Source organism: Rhipicephalus microplus, chromosome X (assembly GCF_043290135.1).
Source record: "Rhipicephalus microplus isolate Deutch F79 chromosome X, USDA_Rmic, whole genome shotgun sequence".
NCBI lineage: Eukaryota > Metazoa > Arthropoda > Arachnida > Ixodida > Ixodidae > Rhipicephalus > Rhipicephalus microplus.
Window position 1 is genome coordinate 88,230,528 of NC_134710.1, and position 17,216 is coordinate 88,247,743.

The 17,216-nt window shown below is 42.2% G+C and overlaps 1 protein-coding gene across 5 annotated transcripts in view; it reads right to left on the reverse strand.

Annotated features, from left to right (window-relative positions):
• Prp4k (Pre-mRNA processing factor 4 kinase) overlaps nucleotides 1–17,216 on the reverse strand; it is a 179,772-nt gene that overhangs the window by 25,776 nt on the left and 136,780 nt on the right. For 2 of the 5 annotated variants that reach the window (XM_037427374.2, XM_037427375.2), the window contains exon 17: nucleotides 7,131–9,241. The gene's annotated coding sequence lies outside the window, so the exon portion shown is untranslated. Of the gene's footprint in view, nucleotides 1–3,574; nucleotides 3,735–4,094; nucleotides 4,313–4,956; nucleotides 5,022–7,130; nucleotides 9,242–17,216 lie in introns of those variants that run through there. The other 3 variants (XR_005110443.2, XR_012886888.1, XR_012886887.1) reach the window with 3 other exon arrangements.

Here is a 17,216-nt window from a genome sequence, read left to right on the forward strand (position 1 = left end):
AAGAGGCGCTCCAACCTACTTTGTCTATCACAGAACGTTTTCTGCAGGATACAGGGCTTCAGCTATCCCCTCTAAATGGGAGTTGCTTCTATATCGACTAGTTCGACCCGGAAGAAGGAACGAGTCACCACTTGATTAGGTGCAGATTACTGTAAACACACAGGATGGGCAGTCGATTCCTAGATTCAATTGTATTCCTGTGCTAGGCTTTCTTCTTGAATCCGATGGCAGAAATTTGCAGGTTTTGGTTCGCATCCCCTCCAAAACAGAGAACATGCTCAGACTAATATACTATAATATAATATAATAATAAACAGAGAACATGCTCAGACAAGCCGCAGGGAAGGGCTGAGGGAGAGCAATCTCTTTCGGCTATTCCAGGCATTCCTCATGAGCCACATTAATTACGTGGCATCCTCGCTAAATTGATCTAAAGGCAAGGAGGACAAACTCGACACTTTAATGCATAAAAGCATCAAAAGGGTACTAGGCCTCCCCATGAGCACCAGCACGAACGGGCTCATGAGTCTGGGCATGCACAACACCCTCACGGAGGTGACCGAGGCACAAACACTAGCTCAGGTCGCGCGACTCTCCTCCACAAAAGCTGGGCAGTGTTTCCTACAGTCGCTGGGATATCATCATACGGCAGGGAAGAAACAGAAGATATTATCACGAAGGTGGCACCCTTCCCGTGTAACATTCATCCACAGTACAATGTTGGCTGGTGAAAGGCACTGGCCAAGTCTCTCCCTGATTTCGTGGCTAGGTCCACGGGCAGTGTAGATTTTGACTATGCGGCACAGTATGGCCGCTCCGATCGTTTTGCAGCTGTGGTCGTTGATCATCCCTGTCGCGTACGCAACTCAGCTTCGTGAGGAAAATGTCCGCCTCCGTAACAGAGCAGGTAGCGATAGCCTTGGCGACGACGGACCCTTCGCGTCCAGAGATATTCACTGACTCCAGGGCTGTTGCCCAGACCTTTGCCTCGGGAGTAATCTCTAGGAAGGCTGCCGCTATTTTAAATTCCAGGGGTCTAGTAGGCTACCGCACAATCACCTGGTTTCCGGCTCACACGGGCTCAGAGGTGCATCCGACTCTTCCCAACGCCAACGAACTTGCCCATAACCGTGCGCGAGAAATCACGTGCTGCGGCGGTCCAGGTGGGTACGGAGGTAGGTTCGCGGACAACTTTAAAGATCTACTTTGCATCTTTAACGAAGTGACGTCCCATTATCAGTTGTCTAGGCAGACGAACCCGCTTCCGCACTCTAAGCTCACTCGGCTGCAGTCGTCGGTTCTTCGGATGCTACAGGCAGGTTCATTCCCATCTCGTAGCACATTCAGCCAGTTTGGTGATGGCGTAACTCCAGGATGCTCTAGTTGTGAGGCTCATATCTACTCACTCGCTCACATGCTCTGGCAGTGCCCGGCGTTACATGTCGCAAAGTTCAGCACAGAAGAAGACTGCGAGAGGGCTCTTAAAAGCTCCGACCTCTCAGTCCAATACTCAGCAGTCCAGGAGGCCTGCGAACGGGCAGAGGGCCACGGTCTTCCAGTCCCGGCGTAACCGCGGCCAGCAACTGCGGCGGACCCCTCTTAGAGGGGTGTCTGACTAGTTCTCCCGGACCAAATAAAGTTAATTTTACTGCTCAACTAGATTCTTTTGACAGAACGACAAAGCGCGTCTGGCCCCTTTTTATTACAATAGCAATTATATGAACAGACCAGGCTGGTTTTTCGCCGTCGTCGTCGCCATTCCCCATATATGTATACATATCCATATGTATGAACACTCAAGAAAAAAAAAAAGCCGCCTGCGCTCGGCGTCCAGCTCGTCGCAATGCGCCGACGCGCATTTATCGCATACTTTGCCTCGTGGATGGGGGGGAGGGGGATTGATGCTTGTGCACGCATGCTTATCCTTTGATGGGGAGAATCGTGTGCCTTTGGCTTTCACTAGAACAATTGCGTTAGTTGTCGGGCCCACAAAGGTCCCTTCGGTTTCTCCACAGGCTTCGTTTGCAAAAAGAGTGCGCTTTTCATACACAACAGTTCTTGTCACTGAAGGGAAAGCTATGGAGATGGAGCTTCTGCACATGCAGCACTACGCGAAGTAGTCCGTTTTGGCTCGCGTCTTGTAACGCTGTGGAAAGTGACGGGGGTGCATTATCAACGTTTCATGTAGACCCAGATGCTGCTTAGCGTTTGAGGTGCATGTAAAAAAGCGGGACTTTTTCACGTGTTCAGAAACGCAGTCACAACAGATAAATTAAAGGAAATACGAACATTTTACAGGTGTGAGCTGCGTGCTGTCTCAAATAGCTTCACATAGAAAATAAAGGAGGAAAATTTATATTTTACATTGAAAATACGTGTGCTACTTTGGGATGCTCGTGATTAGGCTCCGTAGCTTTAACTTCAGTGCCAAGCAAAGTTGCCCCTGAGTATAGTTTATACTCATCTGTACCCGTGATTACGTAACGTGGATCGTTTTTGTATAAACAGCATGTTAAGTGTGGAGGGAGTAAACGTTGTTAGTTTGCTCTCGTCCTGTGTGTATCGTTTTCGTGCGCCCTTTGTGCGTGAGCAGCGCGCTGTGCGTTTCGATCTGCTTGCCGTTCTCAGCGCGACACTTCAAGTTGTTGCGGCTGCATTCATTGCTCCACCCATGCAGCGAAACTGTGACTTTTTTCACGTATTTATGGCCTTTAATCTACCGCTGCGTGCCCTCGGAGCTTGTAGAATGCTATCGGGTCACCGTGACCGCAGTTTTGTGCGCGGGGGTTGCGGCAAACGGTAGTTTAGTTTCTTATACAGTCCCAGTGCGCTTTGCTGCGCACGTACTCTCATAACTAAGTTGTTTTATGCCATCTACGATCGCATCTGCCGCAGTTTTGTCCACAGAGTCTGCGGCAAGCAGTGCTGCTTTGACTGATTGAGCGCACACTTTCGGGATTCTGTCAGTTACGTCGTCGCCATAGATGATCGTGTCAAGAGCGACCATGGTTTCGTCCACAGCGGGTGTGGCAACGACAATCACACACAATGTAGAAGACAGTGCGTGCAACAATCACACACACTGTAAAAGACAGTCCGTGCGCCAGTCGCACGCATACTTTCAAAGCTTCGAGTACGCTTTCTGCTCTCAAACTTCGTTCGACGGTTTCCGAACTGAAGTTCATATCACCTGCCGAGATTAAGATATGTGTTTGGTACATTCGAATTCAAGCCCAATGAACATAGTGAAATTTGGCCGGGGATTTCCCCAAATTTGCATCTGCCGCAGTTTCACATCACTCACCTTCTACTGTATGTTTAGATGAAGGCCTCTTATATAATAAAATGTGGTAAATTCAAAAAAACTGGAGCAGAGTGAGCTGCTTTTTTGTCCATGTGGCCAGATCACGCACAGAAATTTCGATTTTCGGGGAGATTTTCATGACAACCGTACAAATGGAAAAAAACGGTCGAAATCCGGGAGTCTCCCGGCCAATCCAGGAGACTTGGCAGGTATGCTCTTTGGTCTAATGGGATTAATTTACTCTAAACTATGTAGTGAGAAAAAAAAAAGGAAGCAGCTCAATAGTTTTCATTATTTCCAATAACGCTGTCAGCAACTGGCGTCACAAAACTCAAATGCTTAAATGAAAAAAAAAAAAAGAAAAAAAAGCTGTCGCATCCGAGTGTTGCATTGGCCAGCAACATGGTTCAGCAAAGACCTGCAGAAATAGCTGCACAATAAAAAAAAAGGTAGAATTTCAATGGGCCAGTGGTTATCTAGAACATGGCTATCACAATGAAGAGCTACTGAATCACGATGGTTAGAATGTATTTTTCGAAGAGTTCCCACAAAATAACTCATCTTCTAAGCAGCACAACAGAACTATACTGTCAAACTTCTAAGCAAAATAGTATGCCATTTCAGCAATGCTTTGTTGGATCAGTGGCGCATGAGTGCACTTGAATTTGTTACAGCACGAAAAATCCTGCGATTAAAATGTGCACGGGTTGGCTAAAGAAAGATTTTTGCTTTGCATTGCTATAAATAGACCCATGGTTTACTTTAATTATGGTAAAATTAGGGTGCAAAATTTGGCAACCGTGAAATCAAAGCTTTTAATCATGAAGATGTGTGATATAATAATGTCATCTGTCATCTTTTCAATTCACAAACATGTACATGAGGATTAGTCATGCAGACCAGAGGTACACGACATCAACTACCTGAAATGTTGGGAAGCCTTCGGAAATTTCTTCACCAATGCCCCAGACTCAACATGGCCTTTGGACTCATGGTTGTTAGAGTCAACTGAACAAAAAAAAGAATATAGAACAAATTTATGCATCTTGCTGCTTCACTTTTAGAAGTCAATGCTAGTCTTCGACCCAAATTGCTTTTTCAGTCCTACTTTCCACTTGGTAGTAATTAAATAGAAAGTCACACCAACTGTGTCCGAGAGCTTATTATAACAAGGAAATACTAATTATTTTCCCAACTCTGAAAAAGTTCACTTCCTATGTGCCAAAGACTAGCAATGACTATCTCCAAAAGCTATGCACGCCAGAATTATGGGTCATGCCTGGTGCACCCTACTACCCTAACACAAAAAGAATATCTAGATTGTATAATAAAAAGCAACACAAACCACCTCTTAAATTTTACAGAAACATCTAAGAATATGCCTGACAAAAAAAATGAACTGAGACTGAACTGAAAAATTAAATGAAAATGAACAAACGATTCAGTCAGTATTCATCAAAAAATAACTACTAATAAAGAAAGCTTAAGGAAAATGGTTTACTGTATTTACTTACAAAATCACAACACTGAATGCCTGTAGTTACAAGTTTAATGAGGCTTACTTTAGATGTTGTTATTCTCAAAAGTCTGGTCATGCACAAATTGCACTACAGACCACAAGCCAAGTACAACAAAATCAAGAAAAGAATTACCACAGTTAGTACAATCGGTAACCAATCATGCCAGGTGAATCCTGTCCTTGCACCTTGGGCTTCACCTATATACAAACAGCAGAAACAGATCAATACCAGAAGCCATAATGCTGAGCACATAATTTGTGGCGATACCGAAAAACTGATTTAGTATGAGCCACTGCAGTAACATGCCGGTTTTAAGCTGCCAAAGCTGCTAGTCGCTTCAAACCTATCCACTCTCCAACTTCTAATGGCTAACATTCAGTACAGCCATCATCATATTAGCTCACAAAGATTTCTTCCACAATTACATAAAAAACATCTTAAATGAACATCTTCAACTATAAAAAATGTAGGTTTCTGGCACTCTGTTTATCTCAGCTTGTACACATTGAAGAATACTACACCCAGGCTTTCTGCTAACACAGTTGCGCCAACATGTAATGGGAAATTGTGTACTGAAAAAGTAAGCAAGTTTTGTGTGTGATGCACACACAGTCAAATGAAGAGCCATACACTGCTGAAGCAATGGAAGAGGAGAAAAAAAATGGGAGGAACAGCAAGACAAAATCTCATACACTTATATAAATAATTCACTTTACAGAGCAATCGCATGATGAAATAAACTTCTATGATACAGTCACTAGAAGCCAGGACAGTTAGTTGGGTGCTTTTCATAATGTGTACAAGGCATACCCAACGATGGGAAGGAGATAAAGCATGCTCTGTCTCTGCAGTTTCTATGACCATCATCTTTTGCACTGTGCATCTGCTACATCTCTGGCATTGCATTAAACTATGATACGAATGTTACTCTCTCCAAATACTGATGTCATGAGGTCATTGAAACATTGAGCAATTTTTTTTTCAAATACACATAATGCAGTACAGTAACATGATTGCTAACATTCAAACAATTAATTTTTAGCATGTGGCAGCAAATGGAAGGCATCAGTTGCAATGAGCATGATGTACCAAATGTTACATAAACAGAAGTAATATACAACTCTTCCACCTGAAATAAGGCTTGTTTACACTGAAATTCTACACAGAGATAACATTTTATGGCTGATTCAATTAAAAACAATTTATTTCTGCACCTGACCAGAAAATTCACAATATGAACTGAAATTGTACATTGTCTAATAATAGGACTATTGTCATATGAATTCCCTGCAATGTAACATTTCTACTATTAGTGGTGACAAATAAAGTAGCTGTTCCACTAGAGGAGAATCAAATTTTTAGTAGCATTGCCCTGAACAAGCCACACTTCAGTTTTCATGGACAAAATGGGCAAGTTATACTAAAAAATGTGGCGGACCAACCACAAAATGCCACCTCTAGACAAATGAGCCAGTCACATAGCTACAAAAAATGTGTATATCTGGCACTCATTTTTTTAACAGTCGTTACATGCCTGAGCAATACGAGAGTAATCACCATAACTTCCATTCTAACATTTCCACCATAAACAAAATGCTCCATTAGATAAAATATTCAATGTGAAAGTACCTTATTCATATCATGAGTCATCCAGAGAAAACAAAGGTTGCTCCTATAAAAGCAATCCTCCAGCAGCAACCTTGAATTTAAGCATCATATTACTTTTTCACAAGTTGCCCGCACTTGCCTATGGCATCACTACCAACGCCATCACCCTATGTGGATGTTCAGTCTTGAACCAAACTTGCAAGACCTCTTTTAAATCAACAAAAATTTATTTTGCTACGCCATATCGCATCTTTCAGAATTAAGCAGACATAGTGCTTTAGATGTCAGAAGCAGATGTGGTGGCCATGAACAAAGTAATAATTCAGTCTATCGTCACAAGTTATATTTGTTTTTACAACATCCAGAGAGGTTCGATTCTCACCTTATCGGAATAGAATGAGAGCAACAGTTTGGTAAAATGAACTCAGTTTGATTGATTTGTGGGGTTTAATGACCCGAAACCACTATTTGATTATGAGAGACGCCGTAGTGGAGGGCTCCGAAAATTTTGGCCACCTGGGGTTCTTTAACGTGCACCCAAATCTGAGTACACGGGCCTACAACATTTAAAATGAACTCAGTTTCACACTGCCTTGGATGAGCCATGGCAGTGGAATAAACACCAAAGCTTTGGGTTTGTTTTTGCTTTATATCATTACGAAGAGAAAACTGTTGGTGCAGCATCAAACCTCCAGCTCTCAGGTTGAGCAAAACTGAACTTTTTTATTTGTTTTTCTCTGGCTGCCTTATTATTCAATCATTATTACAGCCTGATTGATACAAAAAGAAAAAAAAAGGCTGGCAACAACGCAAAAAAGGTACAATATCAACTACTTAGTAAAACAAGGTTTCAACACAATGATGAAATGTTCCACATGAAATGAGTAACAAACTTCTCTACTTTTACACTGCTCTGAACATGAGCGCTAGATGTAAACATGTGTGCTGCATCAACACAGCTGCTGGTCATCTCTTGCTTGAAAATCATGGGAAAGATAGAGGGGTGTCACAAGCATTACGCCGATGTCTACCTATAATACTCACGCCTAACAAGAACTTATACAGTACCTGTTAAAAGTGCAAGCATACACCACAAGCAATACAAACACAAGTACTTTGCTCAAATCGTGGAGCTCATGTACAGATCAAGATTTCATGTACGTTACAGCGACCAATGAACATATCAATCCACTGGGCGTCGATCTACAAGTAGCGCGTTTAATGTTAGAATCTTCACTGCTTATTTCGAAAGTACAATGCTCTTTTCCGAACACAGACCATCATTTATTTAGCTGATCTCACACTGAACTTAGCACACATGCTGCACACTACACAAAGCGGTACTTTCTTTCTTTGCTAGTGTGTAGCAACAATTGCAACAAACAAAGGTCCTTTACATTCAAACATTAGACATTTATACAGACTTTACCTAAGATAAAATCTGCAAATGTTATCCAGAATAACTTACCTGCACATTACACTACAGAGATCTCATTGGCAGAATGTAGTAAATACAAATATTTAATTCATGTTAAATTGTAAATACAAGCCAGATAAAAGGATAGCAGTTTTCTAATGCCCTACCCCTTTCTTAGTTTTTTATATTTTTTATTGGATTTTTTATCTTGCTTTGGATGGTATACTAGGTACACTTTGTATTTTTATATATTTACTGTATATTTTCTCACACTTGTTAAATAGAACTATTAAAACTTCTGGGAATAAAGTATCCCTGAACTAATTTATTAATGAACTATAAGTGTAAAATTATTTAAATAAGAATGCAACTGTTTCTTGTAACACTTTTACACAGCACGGTTATTTTATGTGAAAAACTCATTTCTGATCTGTGCGGGACATTTACATCACAAAGATACAGAATTAAAACATAGCAAACTTGCCTGGAACCAACATGCACATGTAGATAACTTTTCAGAAACAACACACATACCGTGCATACAAACTACATGAAATCTCTGAAAACGTCCAACTATACAGATATCAAAATATGTGCACGCTTCAACAGAATTATTAAAATGTTTTCCTATTTTCCAATAAATGCATGTTAGTACCATGAAGTTACTGGCATCACTGTGTGAATCATAGGAGACGATTCAAAAACAAGGTGCCTATAGCAGATCGAGGGGGAAAAAAAGATTACACTCGTCTCACTGACAAGATACATGCTGCTGAACTGCATGAATCTAAGTCAGGTGAATAAACTACTCAACTACTTTCATCTCTCTTTTTAAGATTTTTATTTTGTTTTTGATATGCAGTTTTTACGCAACATACACTAATGAATGACCGTGGGAGACAAGTGAATGTCAACCATTTGTGCTGAAGTGGGTAAGAAACAATGCAATGTGCATGCTGTAAATCTAAACAAAACTGACCAAATGAGTGGTTTTATTTCAGAAGCATAACTGAGCAGCTGATACAAAAAAATTTACCAGTGTAAACAAAACAATCCATAGCTGACGCATCAGTGCTTTTTAACAAACACTCGTCTACAAACAACTAAAAATTTTAAAGCAGTAAGCAAATATGTGCCAATCTTCCTGTATGTGTTTCATGATTTGCACCCAAATGTGATGTCGTGAACATGTTAATGTAGGCAAAAATGCTCAATGTTAGCTGACATTTGCACTGTGCTAGAAATACCTGTCAGAAGGCAGTCCAAAGTGCCTATCAGTTCTCAAGATACTGGCAAGCAACAGGAGCTGTCACACACACTTGTAGTTTCCACATAAGGTGCTAGGAAATTCCTTCAGTCCTTTGACCAAAATCTTGTGGAAGATCCAATGCCCTACAGAAAAGAAGACAGCTCATCACGTTCAGCTCAGGTTTTTTTTGAGGAGCTACACCATCTTGAAATTGCTAGATGAGAATAAACTTTGCAAATGACGGCTACTCGCTCGCAGCCATCACCAAGACACTCTTGCGCAAATATGTACAAGTGTTCCAGTACTGCAATGTGGTGCCTTTGCAACACAAATTCTGTGAAATCCTTGCAATGAAGGGCATGTGCTTTTTTTTGTTAAAAGTTTCCATGATTTCCACACCACAGAGCCGTTTCGTACTTTGCAGACATGATTGCCATTGCATGACCTACACGCCACACTGGTTCTCTTTCAATTCTCTAAGTGGTTATGAAAAGGAAAAGAAGAGAAAAGCACCGACCCATAAGTATCTCTCTTTACGAGGACACCTCAACAGGTTGGTACAGGGATGGGGTATGAGGAATAAAAGATATAATAAAGAAAAGAGGAGAAAAGCAAAAAATAATATTAATAAGGAAAATAGGACTCATTCAACCCGCCTTCCTCAATGCGCGTTCGAACCATCGCAACAAGGAGCCGGTCGGGAAATACGCTGAAAAGGCAGTCGAAATAATCGCCGAGAAGGAAGCAATAACAGGCCGGAAGACGCATATGAAGTGTATAAAGGCACGAAGAACTCGCCGGGGCTCGTAACCCAGGCATGAAAAGATTAAGAGTTCTCCAACCTAATAATAATACCTAGGGTTTTACCATGATGAAGACGTCATGTGATTATGAGGCATTGCATGGTGGAGGGCTTTGGAAATTTTGACCATCTAGTGTTCATTAACATGCACTCACATTGCATATCGCTTAGGCCTCTACCATTTTGCCTGCATCATAAACGACCACCGTGACCAGGATTGAACTAGCGTCCTTTGAGTCATCCCTCAACCACTATATTACCGAGGCAGATTGCTCTAACTTGGCACAGAGCCCTTTAATTACACTCTGCTAAAATATTATATACAAGAAAGAAGCATTTTGGACTTTAATTATTTGCAAATGTCTAAAAACAACCAATCAGTACTCAAGCCATTTGTATTCCCCTTTCAAGAAATCCATGTGTTTTGCTGTCATCATTTCATAGTGCTGTTTGTTCAAGTATGTCTAATTATTATGCTAGAAAATGATATTGGCCTTACCGTATCAATAACAATTTATTGTGCACAACTGCCATAAGAGGAAAACAAAAGAGAAAACAAAGAAAGCAAGAAATAGTTGAGCATGGCCAAACAAGAAGCTGAGGCAACTATGATACAGTCAAAAGCACATACAGTGCAACCCACTTATAACGATCCCAGATATAACGATCTATCGGTTATAAGACCATATTTCGCTGCACTTACGATTTTCCTATCCTACCCTTTGAAACTGAGTCCCGATACAGCGAACCTTTTTTAATGCCTCCTACTTATACAACGAACATTTTTGACACGGTCACAGTAAAAATATAGTGTATACAAAGCAGGAAAAAAGGGGTAAAACAGGCATCCTGAAGCATGTAATAGGCGCGCTCGCGTGTGCACTGCTGCAGTTTGCTTGGGACGGAAGATATCACAGAACGCGGTGAGCACCGCACACAGATTTCGGACGTTGCGAGTGAGATGGTTCCCTTTCCAGACGTTTCTTCACAGGCAGACCGAAAGAGAGGGGGATAAAAATTAAAAGAAAAAAATAGGAGGCAGCATAGAACATTGCGGCCAGCTTTCGCACGGTGAACTTTTCTGACGCTGTTATCTGCATCTACGACCGCCGACGATGAACCAACGATTCCTTTGAACGCTAAAAGCCATAAATGCGAGAAGCGATAACTTTTGTTGCATGAAAGTTCCCTGCAAGGTTCAACTCTTCGACACCCCCATTAGGCAACACCACGTTGTTTGCTTTCCTCTACGGCCCATTTTATGGATGCCTTCGTTTCTTGCCATGTGCTTGGCACATCTTATTTAGACGAGCGTCACCAGTCATGCCGGCAAAAAGACTTGAAGTCGTTGCGTCAATCGCGTAGCACAAGCGGGAAGCGGACGAACACACACGCGAGACGGGAGCCAGCGGCCGACAAACAACAACCAGGAAAAAAAAATTGGCCCCGTATCTGCATATTAATCTGCGAATGTCGTCGAAAGACCATAGTGTTGCGTGTGGAGAGAGTGAACAAAACATTTATTTGATGTTCTGCGAGAAAAAATCGGTGACTGGTATTCTGGAGGCGCTGCGTTAGAGTGCCTCGAGCGTGCAGCGGAGGCGAACAAGCGCATCAAGTCACGTCACACGTGAGACATAAGCGCCATCTGGCAGTTTTCTTGGAAAACGAAGCGCGGGGCCCTGAGACTGGCGAGCGCGCCCATCTCAGAGGTGATAAGGTGTAGAACGCAAGGCGACGGGTAGGTGCCACCACCGTGTTGTCTTAGCAAAGCGTTGGGAACACTTGCCTTTTCGTGCAAGCGTTGCATAGTCAGCACAGCGTGATAAACGCTAGGGTCCTTAGAATTACTTATGTATGCCTTTTCTAGTAAAAGACGCACATGCAGAATATATATGTGTTGTTTTGGTGCCTCAGATATGCACAATAATTACTTTTTAATTGACAATCGCACAAGTATGAATGCTGAACCTTGAGCAACATTGGTGGGTGCTGCAGATGGGGTCGGTTGTCGGGGTACGGCTGATGCCGTTTAGAGTACCCGGTACGTTAAGGGTGGACAGAGAGACAAATGTACAGATGGACAGACAGAGACAGCCAGCCAGCCAGCCAGCCAGCCAGCCAGCCAGCCAGCCAGCCAGCCAGCCAGACCAAAATTTTCAAGTTGAAGCTCCCCAAGAAGGACTATCGTCTTTTAAAAAAAAACGCAGCCTCGTTAGCCACATCAGCCAATGGGAAGCGAGAGTGGGGGGAGGGGGCTAGCCTGACACGCACGGCAGCCTTTCCTTTCATGTGACATCATTTTGAAGGGTGGCAAAATGGGCCCAATGAAATCAGCTTCAAAACGAGCTCAAGACGGCGGCGATTGTCCAGCTGCTTTGCTAGCAACGCGCGCGCGAAGTTTGAACAAAATTTATCTTTTTCGGGGTGTTTCGCAACTCCCATAGCAACTTTATAACACATTTTAACCCATTTATTGATTGAATTTAGTGTTCACAATTTCAGAACACGTGCATATAGGAACAAAAATTTGAAAAATTGACTTTTTGGTGATTTTTCACCATTCTGCCTGCCTAACAGCAAAGACCGGTCAATTAGTGATAATAACTTCCCCGCGGTGGCGGCGATGCCTTAACGAATAAGCATAAAAAGAATGATACCGAGGTGGCCGGTGGCGATGAACGTGCCATTTCGACTCACTGCCGGCGAGCTTATCACAGTCATCTACAAATAACTGCAAATAACTGCTCGGTGGAGTGATGGTGGTACAAGCACGTCATGGTGCCAATCGCAAGCCCGCCACCGCGTCGTGCGAGGCCACTTGCGCACGTTGCTCACGAAAATCGAACAGGCTACCCGCCGCACCCTAGCATGATCCTGAGTGAAACATGCGCGAAGAACGCACAAACACGCACATACATCGGACTGCAAGTGAACTGGCAAGCAACGGCGAGAGTAGCTAGGGTATGCGACATACCGCACGCAACTAGCCAGGGATGACTGGTTCGATGTCAGTGGATCGCGATTCAGTAGAACGGCGTGAGTTCATTACGAACAAGTGTCGTTTAACACGCGAAAAGGCTTGACTAGTCAGCGAAGGGGTTCTTCACACTTTTTAATAAAAAATACAAAAAAAAAACGTTTTGGTCGCTATGTGGCCGTTGTTAAGGGCAACTCCATATACAACGACCATTTATCGCGGCACTTTCGAGTTCGTTATAAATGGGTTTGACTGTATATCGAACTTGCCTATAACTAATTACTGGGTATTTCGAACGCTCATGAAATCTCCTTGAATATATTTCTCATATACCACATATTTTACATGTCAAATTAGATGAGGAATTCGGAAACAAGAGGTGGGTGCTGGAGCAAACATTTTAACAAGCAAACTTGTCTTTTTCAAGGCTGCAACTAAAGCACCTAACCCTGGTTTTTGCATTTCTCATCACAACCTTCTATCTTCCCCTTCTTGCCCTTCTTTAGAATATATCAAATGAGCCATATGTGGAACTCTTTTGTGATTCCCTTGCAGTTCGATATATCCGGATTTGACTGTATAACCAACCAAAACAGAACACCAGAAAGAGTTCCACGAGAAGAAAAACGGAAACAGATGTTAATAAAATATAACACCCAACGTCTAGAAAAAAGTTCCTTTCAATATAAAAACTAAGCTGAAAACTTAAACATTCTCTCACCAGCCCTGTGTCTGCTTCCCTAGCTTATATTCAACAGTAACTCCACAATAAATAAAATGCGCATTTTTATGTTCGACACTCCCTCTACATGAAGACTTTGTTTATGCCTTACAGTGCCATGGCACGATCACCCTACAATTGCAGTTTTTAATGAAAAATAAGTGCACTGGATCTATCCTGCCTTTAACTATATGAAAAATTGACTGCAAAAAATATTTCTTAGCAATTTTAGCTTTAGAAGTCGACGGCTATAAACTCCGCCCATCGCCGATGACCAACATTCTGCCATTGTGTGTGTGTTACGTCATGTGCGGCATGAAGTGGAGCCATCGTCTTCTACCGAAGTTTCAGCTGCTGAAAATCGTTCAATTTCCATTCCAAGCTGAAGAAAGTTGAAATAACCCCATCGTAAATGCAGCTGGTCACGAAACAAAATCGTTGGCTGTAATTCAAACTTCCGCAAAGCAAAGCAGCTTGTTACACCATGGCTCGTGAATGCGCCAGTGTTCTCCGATTCTCGGGCTGCTCGCGTGTTTATTAAAATATTCATTACAAATGAAGTGCTTGACCGAATGCTCTAAAATTCCACCAGCTTGTTTGTGAAAGCCCAAGGATTAACCTGTACAATACAGATTATAAGTGAAATTGGGTGTCATGGCACCCTTAAAGCATGCAGTAACTATACAATCGGCAAGCTCTTTATGGTGCAGGAGGAGCCACCAGTCCAAGGTGTCTATTATCCGAGTACCACAACAACAGTGATATACTTGATATTGAAGATAACAAGCTCATAAAACATCATTATACGTTTGTTACGCAAATATAGAAGCGTTGTCACCTCCCTCTCCACGCTCTAGATAGATATGTGGGGTTTAACGTGCCAAAACCACCATATGATTATGAGAGACGCCATAGTGGAGGGATACGGAAATTTTGACCACCTGTGGTTCTTTAACGAGCACCCAAATCTGAGCACACGGGCCTAGAGCATTTCTGCCTCCATTGGAAATGCAGCCCCCGCAGCCGTGATTCGATCCCGCGACCTGCGGGACAGCAGCCAAATACCTTAGCCACTAGACCACCGCGGCGGGGCACGAGTCATTAAATTGTAAAGCATATTGCATATTGATATATATCTTGTATGCAAGATCCTATGTTGATACATATCAATATATGCAAGATCATATTTAAGAACTTCTTGCTGGGCGAGTTGGTACATGTCTGTGGTATGTAACGTTGCGCAGCACACAATCGGACGAACACAGGAAGTAAAGAGGCATAAACGGAAAGAGCGCAAACTATCAACTGGCTTTATTGCTTTGGTCGCTGTAAATATATGCACACTTAGCAGACGTCCCAAAAAAAATTGAAAGAAGGTTGAAAGAAAGGAGGATGAAACACACGGCAGGAATACCTCACATCAATAAACAAAGCTGCGCAGAAAACTGCTTGCTGCACTATGCAGTGAAACAGATGTGTCGCTTAAACATTTGTCTCCCAATTTCTTATTATAAAACAGACGTGTCGCTTACACATTTGTCTCCCAATTCCTTATTATAAAAAACTTCTAATGGCTCACACCCTACTCTCTCCTTGCTCCTGCCTAGAATTTTAATTTTTGCTGCGTCATTAGGAAAAAAGAAGGGTCGAACTTGCCCACTCATTGCAGCACATGTATGGGTTGTGAGCCATATTTCAAAAATGTCCATGCTTCAACAGAATTATTAAAATGTTTTCCTATTTTCCAGCATAATAATTTTTTCAGGATGCACATATACATACCTGCCAAGTTCAAGAATTCTAAATCCGGGAGAGTTCCACAATGGGGGGAGGGGGGGTTCATATGTCTCACCACCCTTGGCACCTTTTTTTTTTTTCCACATGCGCGCACACAAACACAGACACACACACAAAAAAGACATCGTGGAAACAGTGGGGGTCCCAAACAGCCTTTTAAGGGTAAATATCAGCGTTGCAGTCTTATGATGGCCTATAAAAAACAAGGCGGAGTGTCCAAACAACAGTAAAATCTCTGTGATACATACGACTCTCAAGCGGGATCGAAAATATTCTTATCACCCAAAGCTTAGTATAATAAAAAAAACTCGCAAAAGTGGTTTTCACACTGATATATGTGCGCAAAATATATTTTTTTTCCATCAAAAACTGGTGTACGTTTTTGTGGGACACACGCGAATGGACCAATAAGGGATGGGACAGCTGGCTGCAACGAAACTGGGCATCGAAGCTTCGCTTGAGGCAAACCAAAAAATGCTTAAGTCTGCTCCACCGTAGATCGCTATGAAAAACAAAATGCTTTGTGCCTTTTTTTTTTAATGCCTTTATCGCCTTCAATCTATTGCTGTTTTAGCCGTGTACGTACAGAGCTTATAGTCCCTATCGATCGGTTCGAAGCAACCGCAGTTTTGTTTGCAGCGGTTGCGGCAAATGGTAATTACGTTCTTATTCCAAGCACGCGCCTTAAAAACTGAGTCGCTAGTTGCTATTTATAATTGCTTCTGTCACAGTTTTGTCTGCAGCTATTGCAAAAGAAAGCGTCGCTTGACTGGGTGAGCGTATGATGCATGTGCACTTTTCAAGCTTCTGTCAGTTTCGTCGTCACCATACATGATCGTGTCAAGAGTGACTGCAGTTTGGTTCGCCGCACATGTCCTTTCCAAGCTTCCAGCACGTTGCTCTCGGCTAATGCTGGACGGTTTCGTTTGAACGTCCAAACTTCTGCCCATTGGACACGGTGGAGTACGGCAGCAGAACTTGGCGAATTCGAATCACCGAGATTCCAGCGTACGTTTACATTAAGGCTTCCTAATGCAATAGTGCCGATAGTTTTACAGAAAGCCTAGATCAGACTGGGTTTAATTTTTGTCAATGCGACCAGATTACGCAAAGAAATTTCGATTTCTGGGACATATTCCTGCCAACCGTACAAACGTAAGAAATGGTGGAAATCCAGGAGTCTCCCAGAAAAGTGAGGAGACTTAGAAAGTAAGCATAAATAAAGAGACAAAAAGGAACTCAATGTAAAGGAACAGTACTGAGAAATAGCCCACACATATTGTTAAAATTTTCAAAGCAACTCTTTTTAAATATTGTTAACCCAACCTGTCAGCTTACACCACTGCCACTTATGAAAGAAGAAAAGTCAGTGACAAGAATTTCCATCAAGATGATTATTAGACACATATATCTTAAATATATATATCAAGGTTTTTAACATGAGCAACAGCTCCCTGTCAAAAAAGAAAAACCATTCTTTGAAGAAAAAAAAAGATAAGCACATCAAGCCCGAGACAATGTCTTTGAATAATGGAAAAGATCTTAAGAAGGAGTGCATTCCGTCTTTGTTGACATATTGATTGCACTTGATCAATAAAAAGTTTAACAGACTTGAGGGTGTAATTCTTGCCCATAATATGTTTAAGAAAAAATCTAGTAGCACCAAGAATTCCAACAACCTTATGTCGCAATCGTTACGACAGCTACCATGGCCATAACCAAGGAATGAGGTTGAAGGAGGCCTTTCTCTGTAATCAATACATTCACTAACTACGCTTTGCAAAAACTGCTCTACGGAAAGCTTGGTGCATATGTGGT